We start from the raw sequence: 18,173 nt of genomic DNA, 5'->3' as shown, positions 1-18,173 counted from the left end.
CTGTCCTTCAGCTCTTCAGCTCAAGGCTAGCACTCTACCACTTAAGCCACAGCGCCACTTCTGGCTTTTTTCCTTTTTGCTTATGTGGTGCTGAGGAATCGAACCCAGGGCCTCAAGCATGCAAGGCAAGCGCTCTACCACTGAGCCACCTTCCCAGCCCTATATCTCAAGTTTTGAAGTCAACCTCAGCTAAGAGATCAAATACCCCAACTGGGATGGGGGCAGGAAACCTGTCAAATAGTCTTCCTACATGGTTTTACTCCTAACAGCAATATATTAAAACATTAGCTGCTTTGTTTCTCTTACAAATTTTATATAGCTACCTTCTTCATTATCATTTTAGTGTATACATATATTGGTTTCTAGGTAGTTTCAATTTCACCAATATTTACAGAAGATCATCATTTTTCATATACTTAATTGAACCTTTCAATGTGCTATTTTGTGAAATACCTATTAAATCTTTTGCCGCTAAAGAAATAATGAATTGCCTTTTCATATTAGTTTGAAGTATTACCAAAATATTCAAGATACCCGTTTCTTGGCTGGATACAAGCATTACAAGAATCTTCTCTACTTATCCTCTTTCACTACGTTTTTTGTGTTTGCTTTTCTGAGGGAGGATATTGAGGTTTGAACACAGGGCCTCAAGCCCATACTTGCTAAGACAGTACTCTATTGACATGCCCCACCCCCAGTCCTTTTCCTCTCCCCCCTTTTTAATATAGAATCTTATATTAAACCTCAGACATTGCCTCAGACCATGATCCTACCTTTGCATCCTGAGTAGATAGGATTATAGATATGTTATACCACATCCAGCTAATACTATCTTTTGATAAAACAATTTATAAATATATTTTCTTTTTGTAATTATTGCTTTCCATGTACTCAAAGATCATGAAGATATTCTCTTATATTCTAAAAGCTTTAGTGTCTTCCTGCTTGGTATTAAACCTGAAACACATCTGAAGTATGTTTTATTTTCAGTGAGTGAAAATAAATTGTTGAGTTTTATTCCCCTAAATGGTCATCTAGTAGACACAGCACCATTTATTGAGAAGACTGTACTTGTCTTTGCTGCACTGGATCATCTACTTCTTATGTTGTGTGACTGTACACATATGTCTTTTTGAGTCCAGAACAATGTTAGATGAAAAAAATGGCAAAATGAAAAATGATATAAATGAAAAAGTAGTATAGGCATTGCTAAAAGTTAGCAAGATTTAGTATATACACACACACGTACACATATTCACACACACATATGTAGTGAAATAAAATATAGACAAAAGACTTTAAGACTATACACCAAAATCACAATTGTTACTTCTGGAAAGAGGAAGAAAGGTGAATGACACTGTGTAAGGGGAGCACAAAGGAGACTACATGCTATCTGTAATCTTCTATTCCATGTACTACATTTTTAAAAACCCAAAACAAAAAAATACAACTATGTAAACATGGCAAAAATGTTTATATTGTGTACTCAAAATACTTGGACATATTAAGGATGTAACTGTCAAAAACCAGTAAGTTATTCATTAAAGTAGTAATTCTACTTGACAAACCTTTAGTCTAATGGACCAATAAGCAAGGTAAATTATTGTTTATATTTACTGAACTTTCATTAACTTGATGCAATTAAAGTGTTTTATATTGTTAGTTAAGATGATTAATGATGTCACCAATTCACTATGTTCTACAGCTTTCTTGACAGCTATAGAAAAGGAAATGTAACTCAGTTTAAGATCAGGAATATATTCCTATCTTTTCCTTCTTTCCTCAATCTTACTATACTTTTCTTCCTCAACTTCTAGCATAAAACCCAAACCAATAACAATAACAAAAATTTCCAATACTCATCTCAAAAACAAATGGCAGAATGATGTTAGTGATGAAAATTTCGTCTTTATCTGGTTACTTTGTATTTGACAGTAGTTCAAATCCTAATTATTAATGACTTTGCTAAAACTGAACTAAAGCTCAATTTCAATTTTATTTACTAAGTAATGGGGCACTTACCATAGCAAGCCAAATGAAACAACAAAACTAGCTAGACTTTGGCTAGCTTATTTTTAAGAAAAACTAGTATAAAAAAAGATAAACAGCATTTTTGTACATTACTATTTTACACTATAGAATTTTTAAATAAAATTAAATAAACATGTTATCGAACAGTAAAAGAAGATAAAAGGAAAAAAATGCTTTGTGCTAGTCCTGAGGCTTTCAGGGCCTGGGCACTGACCCTCAACTTTTGTGTTCTAAGGCTAATGCTCTACCACTTGAATAACAGCTCTGTATCTAGCTTTTTGGTAGTTTATTGGCTTGTAAGAGTCTCAGGACCTTTATTGTCCAGACTGGTTTTTGAAGCATGAGTCTCAGATATCAGCCTCCTGAGTATCTAGGATTACAGACATGGGTTACTGGCATCAGGCTGAAAATGACTTTTAAGATGTCTTTAATTCAAAAATCTAAACAGATGTCCTTGGCACACATTCTAACTAGCTCCTAGATGAGGATCACACCACTATGATTAAGTGTAAAAGTGCCTAATTAAGACAAGCGTTTGTGTGTGAAACTTCCAAGAGGTTGGAAAAAAGCTAGTAAATAATAAGTCAATGTAGGAAAGTCACAGACTACAAGGTCAAAGTGGCGGGGGGGGGGGGGAATTAACTATATATCTACATAATAAAAAATCAAATTGAAAGTAAAAAGTCCAATTTATAATATGTATGCAAAACTCATACACTGAAAACTATTAATATTGCTTAGAAAATTAAAGACACAGAAAATCTGAGAAACATGTAATTTAGAAAGAATAGTTTAGAAACATGTAGTTCAAATAACAAGCAATATGAAGTATCAAGTTCTCCAAATTATTTTATTAGGTCTAATTCAAAATTACAGAAGACTTTCTTGTAAAAATTAACAGGCTGATTTTAAATTTACATGTATAGTCAAAGGACTTAGAAAAAGATAATAAAGGTTAGATACTTTAACTGATTTTGAGATTTAAAAAACAAAAAACAAGAGTTCTGTGTTCTAGGCTTGAATAATGCAAATCATCCTTGCTAAGTCTCTTGTCCAGATAATTCTTCAACCTAAGTGCCATTCCACTTAAAATTCTACCTTCCCTTAGGGTACAGGTGTTGCAGTCAAAGGAAATTTTCGAAACCCTACAAGCACTGGGTGCAGTGACAGAAAATAAATCCATATAATTCCCCTGAACTTTTATCTCAATCACAACTATGTCCTTATTATTATTCTCATTAAAAGATGAGAGCATTGAAACCTTGAGATCGTAGAAACAAAGCCAGGTGCCAGTGCCTCACACCTGTAATCCTAGCAGGAGCCTGAATCTGAGGATCACAGTTCACCAGCCCTGGCAGAAAAGTCCATGAGACTCTTATCTCCAATTAACCACCAGAAAACTGGAAGTGGCACTGTGGCTCAAGTGGTAGAGAGCTAGCCTTGAGCTGAAGAGCTCAGGGACAGTGCCCAGGCTAAGCCCAAGCCAACACACACACACACACACACACACACACACACACACAGAGGCTGAGCCCAAGCCAACACAGACACACACACAGACACAGACATACACACAGACACACACACAGACACACACACAGACACACACACACACACACACACACACACACACACACACCACAAACCTTAGCAAAAACCAAGCATTTCACCCACACAGGTAAGAAAAACTCCCAGAAAAAAACAACACACACACAAACCACAAACCTTAGCAAAAACCAAGCACTTCACCCACACAGGTAAGAAAAACTCCCAGAAAAAAACAACACACACACACACACACACACCACAAACCTTAGCAAAAACCAAGCACTTCACCCACACAGGTAAGAAAAACTCCCAGAAAAAAACAACACACATACAAACCACAAACCTTAGCAAAAACCAAGCACTTCACCCACACAGGTAAGAAAAACCCCCAGAAAAAAAACAACACACACACACACACACACACACACACACACACACACACACCCCACAAACCTTAGCAAAAACCAAGCACTTCACCCACACAGGTAAGAAAAACTCCCAGAAAAAAAATGAAAGGCAGAGGTAGGAGAAAGGAGATTAAAATAATAATAATGGATTTGAAGTCTGATGCAACCAAAGAACACAAAGGGGAGACATAGGAGAGACAGACACATGGGAGAGGAGAAACTGTCAAAGAAATAATGTAAAGTTTGAGTTAAAAGCTCAAAGGGTTTTTTCAAGAATACAACAGCTGGGCTGGCAAGGTGGCTCAGTGGTAGAGTACCTGCCTTGCATGCATGAGACCCTAGGTTCAATTCCTCAGCACCACAGAAGCAGAAAAAGCTGGAAGTGGTACTGTGGCTCAAGTGGTAGAGTGCTAGCCTTGAGCTGAAGAGCTCAGGGAGAGTGCCCATGCCCAGAGTTCAGGTCCCACAACTGACAAAAATAATAATAATAATAATACAACTGAACACCAATTGAGCTACATTACTAGCCCTGATATTGGACTTTTTAATATCACACTAGAAACAGCCAGTGGAACAGTGTCTTCCAAACACTTGAAAAAAAAAAGTACTTAAAAACTTGGAATCAAGCCAAGTGCTGGTGGCTCATACCTGTAATCCTAGCTCTTCAGGAGGCTGAGATCTGAGGATCACAATTTGAAACTTAACTGGACAAAAAATTCTGTGAACCTATTATCTCCAATTAACTAGCAATAAGCCAAAAGGAAAGGTGTGACCCAAGTAGTAGAGCACCACCCTTAAGCAAAAAGCTAAGGGAAACATCCTAGGCCCTGAATTCAAGCCTTGTACAGAGAGGCATAGGCACAGGTGCACACACAAAACACAAATCAAAATTAAGGATAAGAAGCTAAAAGTGTAGCTTAGCTTGCCTGTCTGGCACATACAAGGGCTGGAATTCAAAACCCAAGACTACCAAAATATATAAATAATAATATTTATCAAAATGAACTCCAGGAAATGGAAACAAAAGAGTCTTTTTCCTTTGCTGCCATTTCTGTTTTCTGTTCTCTTGTCTTGTTTGTGTATCAGTCTTTGGGAGGGTAAGGGAGCACAGAAATAAAGGAACAAAGGGTGAACAAATGCATCAGTGATATTCCCTAGATGACACTATGTTGAAAGTGAACTACACAACTTGTGGGGGGATGGGAGGTAAATACTTGGAGAGCAAGGGAAGTGGTGACATTGTCCAAAAAGAAATGTACTCGTTACCTGACTTATCCCTCTGTACATCATCTTTGTAATAATTAAAAAAAAATTCAAGAACAAAAAACAAGCAGCAATCAAGTGTAAGACCTGAACAGATACTAGCAGCCCAACATCTTCATTTACTGCCCTGAATCCATCCTCAGGAAGCTACTGGAAAACATGCACCATATCAAAATGAGGTCCTAAGCAAACAAAAAGAATCATGGTGTTTGATAAGAAATGTACTCATTACCTTGTCCATGTAATTGTAACCTCAGTACAGTATTTTCACAATTAAAAAATTTTTTAAAAAAAGAATCATGGGGATGATAACAAAAGATCTTTTAGAAAACTTAAGACTCCATGGAAGAGAGAACTGAAATCAATTCCCATGATTATTTTCAACTGAAATATAGGAAAGACTCACCACAGTCCTAGAAAACAAACTTTCAGACTGCAACAGGAAGCTAAAAGTAAAGGGTTCCAGGAGAGAGATCCAAGGAAAAAAGAATGAGGAAGCCAATAAATTACTTTCTATGTTGAACATATGGGCAACATATCTGCAGATATGAACTAGTGATACTTTCTTAGGAACACTGACAATGAAATAAAGGATTTGGGAGCATGATTCAAGTTCTAACACTTGCCTAGTAAGTGTGAGGCTTTTGATTCAATCTCTTCTATTATTGAAGAAGAAAAAAAGACTACTGAAGTAAACATATTCTTCTATATTATAATGGGAAGATGGGAAGATGGGAAGAGAGCCCCTCTGCCCCTCAATGTGATTAATTGTCCACTTAAAATTTCAAAAACTTGAAAAAAATTATATAATTATTCTATTTACTTATAAGTCTGCACAAATCACTCTGACTAAGAAAATTACCACTAGAAAAAGAAAATATACTTAAAATGTATTAAGAAATTAGCCAGGAACTAGCTACTCAAGGGGCTTGGATTTGAAGATCGTGGTTCAAAGCCAGTCCAGGCAGGAAAGTCCATGAGACTCTTATCTCTAATAAACTACTCAGAAAAAGCTGGAAGTGCAGCTGTAGCTCAAGCTGTAGAGCACTAGCCTTGAGCACAAGGAGGCTCAGGGACAATGCCCAGCCTCTGAGTTCAAGCCCCAAGACCAACAAAAAAATAATAAAAGTAAAAGCAAAAACAAACAGAAAAAAACCATAATTATGCAATAAATTATTTCCACAATGACAAGAAAATTTACAAGTTGGGGTTCAAGCATGTCAAACTGGAAGTACTTATTAACCATCCAAGTTAAAGTATCTAATATGAAGTTGGCTAGACAGAACTGAAATGAGGTGAAAATTATCAGCCTGTAGATAAAGAAGCCATGGCAGGGAAGAGAGCATATGACAGCACTCAAAGAATGTTACTAGAGGGCTGGGAAGGTGGCTCAGTGGTAGAGCGCTTGCCTTGCAAGCCTGAAGCCCTGGGTTCGATTCCTCAGCACCACATAAGCAAAAGAAAAGAAAACCGGAAGTGGCGCTGTGGCTCAAGTGGTAGAGCCCTAGCCTTGAGCTGAAGAGCTGAGGGACAGCGCCCAGGCCCAGAGTTCAAGCCCCACGACCGGACCCAAAAAAAAAAAAAAAAAAGAATGTTACTAGAGAGTGATCAAGAATAAGAACTTGAGGCCAGGCACCGGTAACTCGCGCCTATAATCTAGCTTACTCAGAAGGCTGAGATCTGAGGATCTCAGTTCAAAGCCAGTCGGGGAAGGAAAAACCATGAGACTCTTACCTCCAATAAACCACTCAGAAAACCTGAAGTGTACAGTGGCTCAAGTGGTAGAGCGCTAGCCTTGAGCTGAAGATCTGAGGGACAGCACCAAGGCCCAGAGTTCAAGCCCCATGACCAAAAAAAAAAAAGAATAAGAACTTGAGGCAAGTTATGTAAAATTACTAAGTCTGTATATATTTTCTTAGTGTTCAAGTATAGAAAACTTTGAGTTTCAAACCACTCTATAACACATTCCATTTGGACATTCTAGAAGATTATATTCATTGATTTGCCATTCTATAAATATTTATAAAGAGAACTGTCTATATCCAAGAATTCAAAACAGCAAAGGAGGTAGGCCTTGTTCTCCAGGAACTGAATAGAAAGTAGTAGTGAAAGCACATAGAGTAACATAATTCACATTAAGACTTGGCAACAAAAACTAAACTCTAGAAGTATAAAGAAAGTAGGGCTAAATACTTATCATTTGACCAGTATTCTAATAAATGAGTGTCTCTGAGGGATAGAAATATGGGAAGAAATGGGAAGGACTTCAGAATCACAAACTAGGCATTAGTAACTAATGCTGATTATCCTCTAGGAACAATGGGGACAGTTGAGTGTAGGTAGAGTACTTAGAAGCAGTTACAGTTTAAAAAAAAAACTACAGAAAAACTTATGAACTTGCTTATATGTGGAAATCCATATATAGTGATAGATAAATGAATGCACAGGAATGTGAGAAACTGTCCAAAGGGTGCCAAGGTTAAAGCAACAAAAGTAACCGACTATTAACACTAGGGAGAAGCCAACAAAATGGTCAGGAATGAAGATTAAAACAGAACCAAAAGACAAAGCAAAGTCAGAAAAAAAATTCAAGAGAAGCTTTAATATATAAGATTGTCCAAACAAGGCAGAGTGCCACATGTCTGTAAAGCCAGTGCTTGGGAGGCTGAGGCAGAAGATCAAGCCAGAACTATATAATAAGTTCATTGCCATCTTGAGTTACACAGTGAGACTCTGACTCAAAAGAAACCAAGAACGAGTGCCCAATATTGCTAGCAAAATTCCATTAAATGACAAATAAGAAAATTTGGAAAGAGGGGACTGGGAAGGTGGCTCAGTGGTAGAGCACTTGCCTTGCATGCCTGAGGCCCTGGGTTCGATTCCTCAGCACCACATAAGAAAAAAAAAGCCGGAGGTGGCGCTGTGGCTCAAGTGGTAGAGTGTAGCCTTGAGCTGAAGAGCTGAGGGACAGTACCCAGGCCCAGAGTTCAGGCCCCACGACTGGACCCGAAAAAAAAAAATTAAAAAAAAAAAATTTGGAAAGAATAAACTATTGACTTAATTAAGGAAGATAGAATAAAAAACATTGTGAGAGCAAGAATACAAAGTAGAGACTGGAGCCACTAGCTGAAATGATTTTCTAAATTTACTACAAAAGGAATTAGTCACTTGAGAAGGAAATAGGCTATATGGGAATAAATATAAAAGTTTTTTCCATTTGTTTCATTTCTTTAGGGTTAGGCATCCTGTAAGGGAAACCCATATGCATAAGCAGCCTACCCTTACCCTAAGCCACTGGCCACCATTTACTTCTGTCCTGTATGTTTTGCTAATTCTGAGCATTTCATACTAATGAAATCCTTCATTCATGGCCTGTTGTGTCTGACTTATTTCACCTACATTTTCAACATTTATCCATGTTATAACAAGTGTTACAATTTTTTTTCTTTTTTTAAAACGACACAGTACCCATTGTTTGGATACTACTAATCAAATTATAGATAACTTGGACTGCCTCTACTTTTTGACTATTGTGAATAACAATGAGATGACATTTATAGATTTGTGTGTGTGTGTGTCAACATGCTTTCATATTGTTTTACTTTTTTTTTTTTTTTGGTCGGTTGTAGGGCTTGAACTTAGGCATAGGTGCTGTCCCTGAGCTCTTCAGCTCAAGGCAAGAGCTCTACCACTTGAGCCACAGCGCTCAAGCTCTTATTGGAGATAAGAGTCTCACAGACTTTCCTGCCCAGCTGGCTTTGAACCATGGTCCTTAGATCTCAGCTTGCTGGGTAGCTAGGACTACAGGCATGAGCCACTGGCACCCAGCTATTTTTTAGGTATATAACCAGAAGTAGAATTACTGAGCTAGAAGGTACCTCTAAAACCTAGCTTTTTGATAAAATGTCAAATTATTTTACAAAGTAGCTCCATCATATCTCATTGGCAATGTGAGGGTTCCGGATGCTCTATATTCTACCAACTTTGTTGCTATATCCTTTCTTATTATACATGATAATACAATCTCATTATAATCTTGAATAAATGAGTAGTGGGAAAGAATATCTTTTGAAATGTTTATTAAAATGCTTGGTAAATATCTAGTCAAAACCTTTGACTAAGCAGCTGTTAGTTCATGCCTATAATCCTAGCTACTCAGGAAGCTGAGATGTGAGGATCCTGGTTCACAAAGCCAAATGAGACAGAACAGACACAAAAAAGACAAAATCAAAAACAAAATCTTTGGGCTGAGAAGGTGGCTCAGTGGTAGAGCACTTGCCTTGCACGCATGAGGCCCTTGGTTCGATTCCCCAGCACCACATAAGCAAAAAGAAAAAAAGCCAGAAGTGGTGCTGTGGCTCAAGTGGTAGAGCACTAGCCTTGAGCTGAAGGGCTGAGGGACAGTGCCTATGCCCAGAGTTCAGGCCCCACGACCAGACCCCCCCCAAAAAAAATCTTTGACTATTTTTAAACATTTCTTAGTATTTTTGTTATAATAGTTCTTCATTTATTCTGGATACTAGGATAAATAATTTTTTTTTCCTTTTAGCGGTACTGAAGGTTGAACTCAAAACATTGAACTTGCTACCTACCACTTTGAGCCACATGCCATACCATATGATTTTTAGTTTTTGAGTTTTGTCCCCCACCCCAACCCCACCCCGCCCTGCTCCCCCACCAACTAGGGCCATGATTGGCCTGAACCACAATCCTCCTATTAGTGCTTCCCAGATAAGTGAGATGACAGGCACATACCATAATGTTCAGCTTTACTAGTTGAGATAGGGTCTCCACTAACTTTTCTCCAGGATAGCCTTAAACTATTATGATCCTCCCAATCTCTTGCCTCTCAAGCAGCTAAGACTACAGCTGTAAGTTAAAGCTAGAAACAGTATTAGTTTTTTGGTATTTGGTTATGCTTCTAATATCATGCCTAAAAATCCTATTGACTAATCCTAAATCATGACACCTTACGTTTTTCTGAGTTCTAGAATCTAAACTCTAACATTTATGTCTTTAATATATTTTCTTTTGTCTACATTATCAGGGAAGGGATTCAACTTCATTCTTTCAAATGTGACTAATACTCAATTCTCTCAGTACCACTGTTAGGTTACTCCTTTCTCATTAACTATCTTGTCTCTTTCACTGCAAGTCAACTGATGAATGAGTGTGAGTTTCTAAACTCTCAATACTATTAGATTGACTTTAATTATCTTTATTTAGCAGAATGCTGGGGGGAGGGGTTGTTGGATTTTGTTTCTTTCATGGGTTGGTTGATTGGTTAGTTGGTTGGCTAGTTTTCTTGCTTAAGTCCTACAATAAAATGTGGATCAATGGACTTGAAGAAAAAGAAAAAACTATCATGATCAAGTAAGTCCTAGCATTCTCTGCTAATGTGAGAATCAACTTTAGTTATTTCCTCACATACAGAATTGAGAATTAGATGAAATGTGAAACTATCTTGTAAACAAGAAAAGCACAAAAAATTTAATACATATTTTCTTAATGACTAAAATTGACCTCCTTTATTTTGGCAGTCAAACTTTAAAAAAGCAACAGAGCTGAGAATCCCTCACAGTCTGTTTCTAAGAAAAAGTATCTCAATACATAATAGTTCTTTCAATACTTACTTGAATGAAATTAACATTTTTCAATTGTTGTACATTCTATTTGCTTACATTCTATATATGACAAGATTATGAGGACAATTTGTAAGTTTAAAAGCATTATTTATACCTGAGTTCTTCCCTTAATAAATATTTCCTTGAAAATAATATCAAGTTAAATTTTGATGCAGAATCTACTACCTCAATCTACTCCCACTGAGAAAATTTTTATCTACTAGTAACTCCACTAGAGTTAGCTAGATAAATCAGTAAATAAAATAATGCAACACAGGTTTTACTATGAACTATTTATAGAAAAGTGCAATTGCTTCTAATGTATAATTTTGTTTTAAGAGAGACTCTACTTTCACAAAAGCTTCTCCTGTGTCTTAAAATAAGTAGGCACCTACAGAACTGCAAGATGGCTGAGGTAGTGGTCAGAGTGCTCTGTCAATGAAGATGTATGGTGTATAGCCAGAGTCAATTCAGAATGGCTATTAGCAACGTTGACAACATGTTATGAATAAATGAAAAGTAAACCAAAGAAGCAGGGCACTGTTGGCTCACACTTGTAATCCTAGCTACTCAAGGAGGCCGAGATTTGAGGATTGTGGTTCAAAGCCAGCCTGGGCAGAAAAGTACATAAGACTCTTATCTCCAATAAACTACTCAGAAGAAGCCAGAAGTGGCACTGTGGCTCAAGTGGTAAAGCCTAGCCTTCAAGAAAAGAAGCTGAGAGACAGTGCCTAGGCCCCTGAGTTCAGGTCCCAGGACCAGCAAAAAAAAGAAAAGTAAACCAAAGAACCATATATTATCCTTAAGTTTTTTTGTTATTTAGGGGTTTTTTTTGGCAATCGTGGGGTTTGAATTCTGGGCCTGGGCACTATCCCTCAGCTCTTCAGCTCAAGGCAAGTGCTTCTACCACATGAGCCACAGTGCCACTTCCTGTTTTCTGGTGGTTAACTGGAGATAAGAGTCTCACAGACTTTCCTGACAGGCCTGGCTTTGAACTGCAATCTTCAGATCTCAGCCTGAGTAGCTAGGATTACAAGTGCGAGCCATCGACACCCAGCTTATCCTTAACTTTTATATTTTATAGATCATGTTTTAAGGATAAACTTTCAGTTTCCTTAAAAATTATTTCACCATTTTTTGGGAGGGGTGGGTCATGGGGCTTGAACTCTGGGCCTGAGTGCTGTCCTTCAGCTCTTCAGCTCAAGGTGAACGCTCTACCACTTGAGCACCACTTCCAGTTTTCTGGTGGTTTATTGGAGACAAGAGTTTCACGGACTTTCCTTCATGGGCTGACTTTGAACCGCTATCATTGGATCTCAGCCACCTGAGCAGCTAGGGTTACAGCCGTGAGCTACTGGCACCCGGCATTTTTCACCATTTTTAAAACATCAATGTTAATTTTGATTTGACAGAAGTAACCTGACCAACTCCTGTTTGCTACCATACAATAAAATTATTGAAATGTTCTTTATACATACAATATATAAGTAAATTTTCTTTAGGCTATGTCAAACTTTTTTTTCTTTGCGGGGGGGTGCGGTTATAGGGCCTGAACTCTGGGCCAGGGTGCTGTCCCTCAGCTCTTCAGCTCAAGGCTACACTCTACCACTTGAGCCACAGCGCCACCTCCGGCTTTTTTCTTTTTATGTGGTGCTGAGGAATCGAACCCCTGGCCTCATGCATGCAAGGCAAGCACTCTACCACTGAGCCACCTTCCCAGCCCCATATATCAAACTTTTTAAACACTAATATCTAATATAAGCACTGGCTCTCTCATCTACTTACCAAGAAAATATAAAATTATTACTCAAAGCAAATTCTATAAAACTTAGTAGTTAATGTATACCTTACAAGTTTAAAATATAAAACACTGACCTTTTCATAGTTAAGAGTAGATTAAGCAAAGAACTCCCACTCATCTGGTTGAACCACTACTAAATATCCCCATGCTGCTGATCACATATATGGTATATAACATGTGAACACCGTTATACTGTGATAGACAATTTGCTCCAGGAAAGTTAGAATGAACTTGTGACTTTAAATGAACATCATTATTCCACAATACTGTGAAATTCCGGAAATTATGTAGTCACTTAATCACAATAAAAAAAAAAAAAAGAACCTTGGGGAAGGAAGGGAGGGAGGGGATGGTAGGGGGAAAACAATGGAGGGGGTAACAATGTTCAAGAGGAAGTGTACTCATTACCTCACTCATGTAACTGTAACCCTCTGTATAGTATCTTTACAATAAAAAAAAAAAAAGAGTAGATTAAGGATAGGTATTTATGGCTCATGCCTGCAATCCTAACTACTTAGAAGGCTGAGACCAGACAATGGATCACAGTTCAAAGCTAGCTAGGACAGGACAGTCCATGAGACCACGTGACTCTTATCTCCAATTAACAACCAAAAAAACTGGAAGTGGAGCTGAGCGCTGGTAGCTCACGCCTGTAATCCTAGCTACTCAGGAAGCTGAGATCTGAGGATCTCAGTTCAAAGCCAGCTGGGGCAGTAAAGTCCATGAGATTCTTATCTTCAATAAACCACTAGAAAACCGGAAGTGGTGCTGTGGCTCTAGCGCAGGGACAGCACCCAAGCCCAGAGTTCAAGCCACATGACCGACAAAAAAAAAAAAAAACCAAAAAACTGGAAGTGGAACTGTGGTTGCAGTGGTAGAGCACTACCCTTGAGAACAAAGCAACAGAAATGGGAGGGACAAAGGGTAAACAAATGCACCAGTAGTCAACACTATATTGAAAATGAACTTGTAGGTAGGGACAGGAGTAAAAACCAGAAAGAGAGGGAAGGAGTGACATTGTACAAAAAGCAATATACTCTTTACCTGATGTATGTAATTATAACCCCTCTTTAATTTAAAAAATAGATTAAGGTATTTGCCAGAGGAAACACCAACTAGGAACATGGAAATACTTCCTTTAACAAAGTCTTACTTCATCAAATTGTAAAAGAGAAGTCTAGTTGTTTTTTTTTTTAATGTATTGAGGTATAATTGTATACCATAAATTTCATTCATTTTTAAGGGCCAAACAAAATGATTTTTAGTAAGTTTACAGAACTGTACAACTTTCATCAATAGTTTTAGAACAGTTCCCAACACCCTAAAGAAAATCTCCACGCCCATTTTAGTCAGGGAACCACTCATTTATTTTATGGAGAGATTCCGTATCTATGGAATCATGCCATATGTAGTTTTTAACATCTAATATAATGTTCTTAATTTCCTTTCATATTGTACCATGTCAGCAGTTTATTCATTTTTATTGCTAACTAGTATTCCAAGTTTCTGTATATCTAGTATAAATCAATCTATAAACAATTAATGTGTCTTTTGTAAGGAAAAAAATTAGGTGAGTTGCAAACTGGTAGCTAGCTCTGCCTACAATTCTAAATAATCAGGAGGCTGAGATCTAAGAATCTTGATTCAGAGCTAACCTAAGTAGAGAAATCCAAAAGATTCTTATCTCCTACTAACCAGGAAAAAGCTGGAACTAGAGATGTGGTTCAAGTAGTAGGGTACCAGCCACAAGCAAAGAAGTCAAGCAGAGGGTTCAAGCTTCAATATTGATACACGTATGTACCACACACACACACACACACACACACACAGACCACACACACACACACACACACACAGACCACACACACACACACAAAATCTGCTACTTGTATATTGCACACTATTGCCACTATGTTTCTAAATGCAAATCTGATCACTCACTTCTCCACCACTCTTTTGTCAACAAGTCCTACCAATCTACAAGGCAATAGTCTAAGCACCTTTGTACAGCATACAGATATGGGCCATTTTCTATGTCTTGCTGCTATTTTTTCCTTGAACATCTTGCCAATTATCAATACCAAGGTACAAATGATTACTCTAAGACTTCTTCTGACAACATTATGCTTTAGCCTTCATCTACCTCAAAAATTAAAAATAACCTTTTCAATTCCAACTTGAGACATTTCCCAAAGGCTGCTCCTCAGTTTCTCAACTTTCTCAACTCATCCTACAGTTTGTGTTTCAATCATTTTACTTTCTACACTATGCTGTAACTTTACCTATCGCTCTTACTAAATTCATGACCTAGTATCTACGCTTGTTTCTGAACTTCACAACTGTTCAGTGTTTGTTAAACTGAGTACTACTTGGGACTACTATCACCATTTTACTCATTTTACTATGGAAAAAAAATCAATCATGTAGATGAAATTCACTCTAAACTAGTATGAAAAGGAACTAATAGCAGTACTACAACCCAAATCCAAGTTATAAAGCTGGTCCCCGAGATAAGAGGTATTCCAGGGTTCAACAAACTGTGGCCTATCAAGCAACCCAACCCACAGACTATTTTTTGTAAATTAAAGTTTTACTGAATATACCGAATATACCCATGATCATTTATTTAACATATTGCTTCTGTTTGGTAAGAGCAGAGTTGAGGAATTCTAAAAGACCACGTGGGTTGAAATGTCAAAATGCTTATATCTGGTTCCTTGAAGAAAATGTTTGTCAACTTCTGGTAAACACCACTATTTACACTGTGCAGGAAGAAACCTTGTAACTTCTTTTGAATCTTTTTTCATCTCACCTTTTAAAATTCCTGCTGTTGTACATATTTTTAACATTAATGCAAACCAATAATATATAATTAACAACTTATTTATATACACATATGTATTTGTTGTGTTCATGTTACATATATATGTAATTGGTTTAATAAAAGCAAGTGATGAGCAAAATGGAACATATGCTGTCAGTTTTCTTTCTAGGAGTGAAGTATGTATTGGGTGCCTGGTGAATGTGCCTTCAAGTATTACAGTTCCAGTAGCAAACATTTCTCACCCTCATAGGCCTTACTGGCTGGGTCTCAAAGTACTAGCTGGATTTCAAAGTACTATTATATATGTTGACATAATTCCTTGTGTACAACTACATAATACATGCATTCACACAGACACAGACACCACTCTCACACACACACACACCTATTTTTCTTTCTTTTTTTCAGTACTAGGGATTGAACCAAGGCCTTGCTGACTCTACTGTTCTATCACTATGACCACACTAAGCTATACCCCCAGCCTGGACACATAATTTCTAAATTGAAAAATGTATATACATGGAAAATGGTACATGCCCCATATTAATTTTTTACTAATAAAGGAAATTAAACTAAACTTTTAAGCAAAAACTAGATCTTAGGACAAGTTTTGAGTCCAATTAAACTTATAATCAAGGTTAGTAAAGAGTATCTGAGCTCTGTAAGTGCTTCAAATCATAGAAAAGTGACACTGAATTAAACTTTTCCAAATTCAAATACTCAAAACAGCTCAAGAATCCTTTTATGGTGCTAAAATTGTTATTAAATGAAGAAGGAAATACTAATATTCTCAAGTTGAATGCCATAATATATGAGCCACATAAAAATGCATGCTACTTAAAAAGTAGCTATTATTTTGTTTTTGTTTTGAAACAGGGTCTTGCTATAGCCCAGGTTGGCCTCCTAAATGTTTTGATTACAGAGTATATCACTACACCCAATATCTGCCATGTTTAATATATACTTCAAAATTCTAATTTTTAAAGTTTATCATGACAAGTCAAATGTAAATATATAAGCTAAGGCAATTCTCTATTAGGTAATCTTTTCAAAAAAATCTATTGTATGTAGCTAACAATGTAATTTTGTAACCAAAGTGTCCCTTAGCTATAATAGCAAGGCTTCTTCTGTTTAAGAGAATACTAAACTAAGGTTCTGAGGAGGCCAAGAAATATCAAATTCCTCTTTGAATATCTTAAGTTTAGAAAGGTAGTTTCTACAAACTCAAAAGCTGGGTCTGATCATCAACAAACTTATAAGCTTAAAGTTAATTTACCCAATGAACCTGGATCTCAGGTGAAAGTTATCATTCTTGGTTTAATTAGATTCTCCGACAAATAGTCACAGTCCCCAGAGAGAACTACACTCTACTCTGCTCACCTTTAAGGTTTTTTCTGAGGCCCTCCGAGATGACTAGCAACAGACTTTTGAGGAAGGCTAGCCATTAGACAAGGCTTTTCCCCACGATCTGACTGCTTGAAGTGACATCCAGGATCAGGTCGATCCTGTATCCAGGAATCACGACCCTCCCTGAGGCACCAGTCATCATGAGACCGTCAGTGCACTTTGGCACTTCTTGAAAACCACTGGGCTGCTCCTTTAGCTGAAAGGAAAAAAAACATCAAAACCACAACAAACAAAACAAAGGGGGAAAGATCAGTAATTCAATCTGAAAAGACAGAGCGTGGGGAAAAATATACCAAAACAGCCTTGTCTAGATAAAAATGTAGCCTTGCTTTGATATATAAAGACCACAGTTTCAAAACAGTTCCAGTCGTGGCAAAGTTTACTCCTACTAAACAAATCTGAAAAATTTTAAATCTATTGTAGTTTTACATCTGAAAAGAAAACTGAGAGTGGAAATTATATAAAGTAACTATGTAAATAAAGCTAAATACTATTAAAAATATTTATAAATAACTATTAGCATAATGCTTACACACGTGTGCCCCATTACTTAACACTTTGATTCTCTCAAACTGACTGAGGCATATCCAAACGGGCTGAGTTTAACAAAACATCAGAAGACTAACAAGAACGTGTAAAAAACACACAAACACACACACACACACCAGCACTTGTTCCAGCATTTTGCTCAATGTCAATGTTAATGCTTGAAATAAGCAACTTCTTTTCTTATTTGGTTTAGTTTTTAGCAGTACTGCAGTTTAAACACAGTGCCTCTAACTTATTAAGCAGACATTCTACCACTTTCATTTACCTTCTGACCAAAATAAATAATTTTAAATTCTGCATCATTATGTTCTTTAAAAACATTTTAAATTAAGCTGATAAATTAATGGCTTATTTATTTAATCTACTTCAAAATGAAACTGTAACTTATCAGGATCCAGAGATAAAATTCTGCACATTTCTGTTTTTAAATACAAAATTCTCTCCTAAAATAAATGTTAAAAGGCAAGGAAAAGAAAAGATCCTTGAGCATCCTGACTTATAATTCCTGCACTTGAGAGGTTAAGGCAAGATTATCCAAAATTCAAGGCCAGCCTAGACTAACCCAGACTATCTCAAAGAAAAGTCTTTAAAGTAACAGGGTTTTTTTTGTTTGTTTTTGTTTTTTTGTTGGTCATGGGGCTTGAACTCTGGGCTTGAGCGCTGTCCCTCCGCTCTTCAGCTCAAGGCTAGCACTCTACCAACCACTTGAGCTACAG

General features: G+C 37.1%; 1 protein-coding gene across 3 annotated transcripts in view; it reads right to left on the bottom strand.

Annotated features, from left to right (window-relative positions):
- The window catches only part of Ints6 (integrator complex subunit 6), a 92,800-nt gene that overhangs the window by 38,566 nt on the left and 36,061 nt on the right, over positions 1-18,173 (bottom strand). Inside the window, exon 1 of one of the 3 annotated variants that reach the window (XM_013034843.1) lies at positions 16,882-16,968. The exons of the other annotated variants lie outside the window; for them this stretch is intronic. The gene's annotated coding sequence lies outside the window, so the exon portion shown is untranslated. Of the gene's footprint in view, positions 1-16,881; positions 16,969-18,173 lie in introns of those variants that run through there. 3 annotated transcript variants of the gene reach the window in all.

This window comes from Dipodomys ordii, unplaced genomic scaffold (assembly GCF_000151885.1).
Source record: "Dipodomys ordii isolate 6190 unplaced genomic scaffold, Dord_2.0 Scaffold197, whole genome shotgun sequence".
In the NCBI taxonomy this organism is placed as follows: Eukaryota; Metazoa; Chordata; class Mammalia; order Rodentia; family Heteromyidae; genus Dipodomys; species Dipodomys ordii.
Note: the sequence above shows the minus strand (reverse complement) of the source record. Positions and strands in the feature narration are given on the sequence as shown.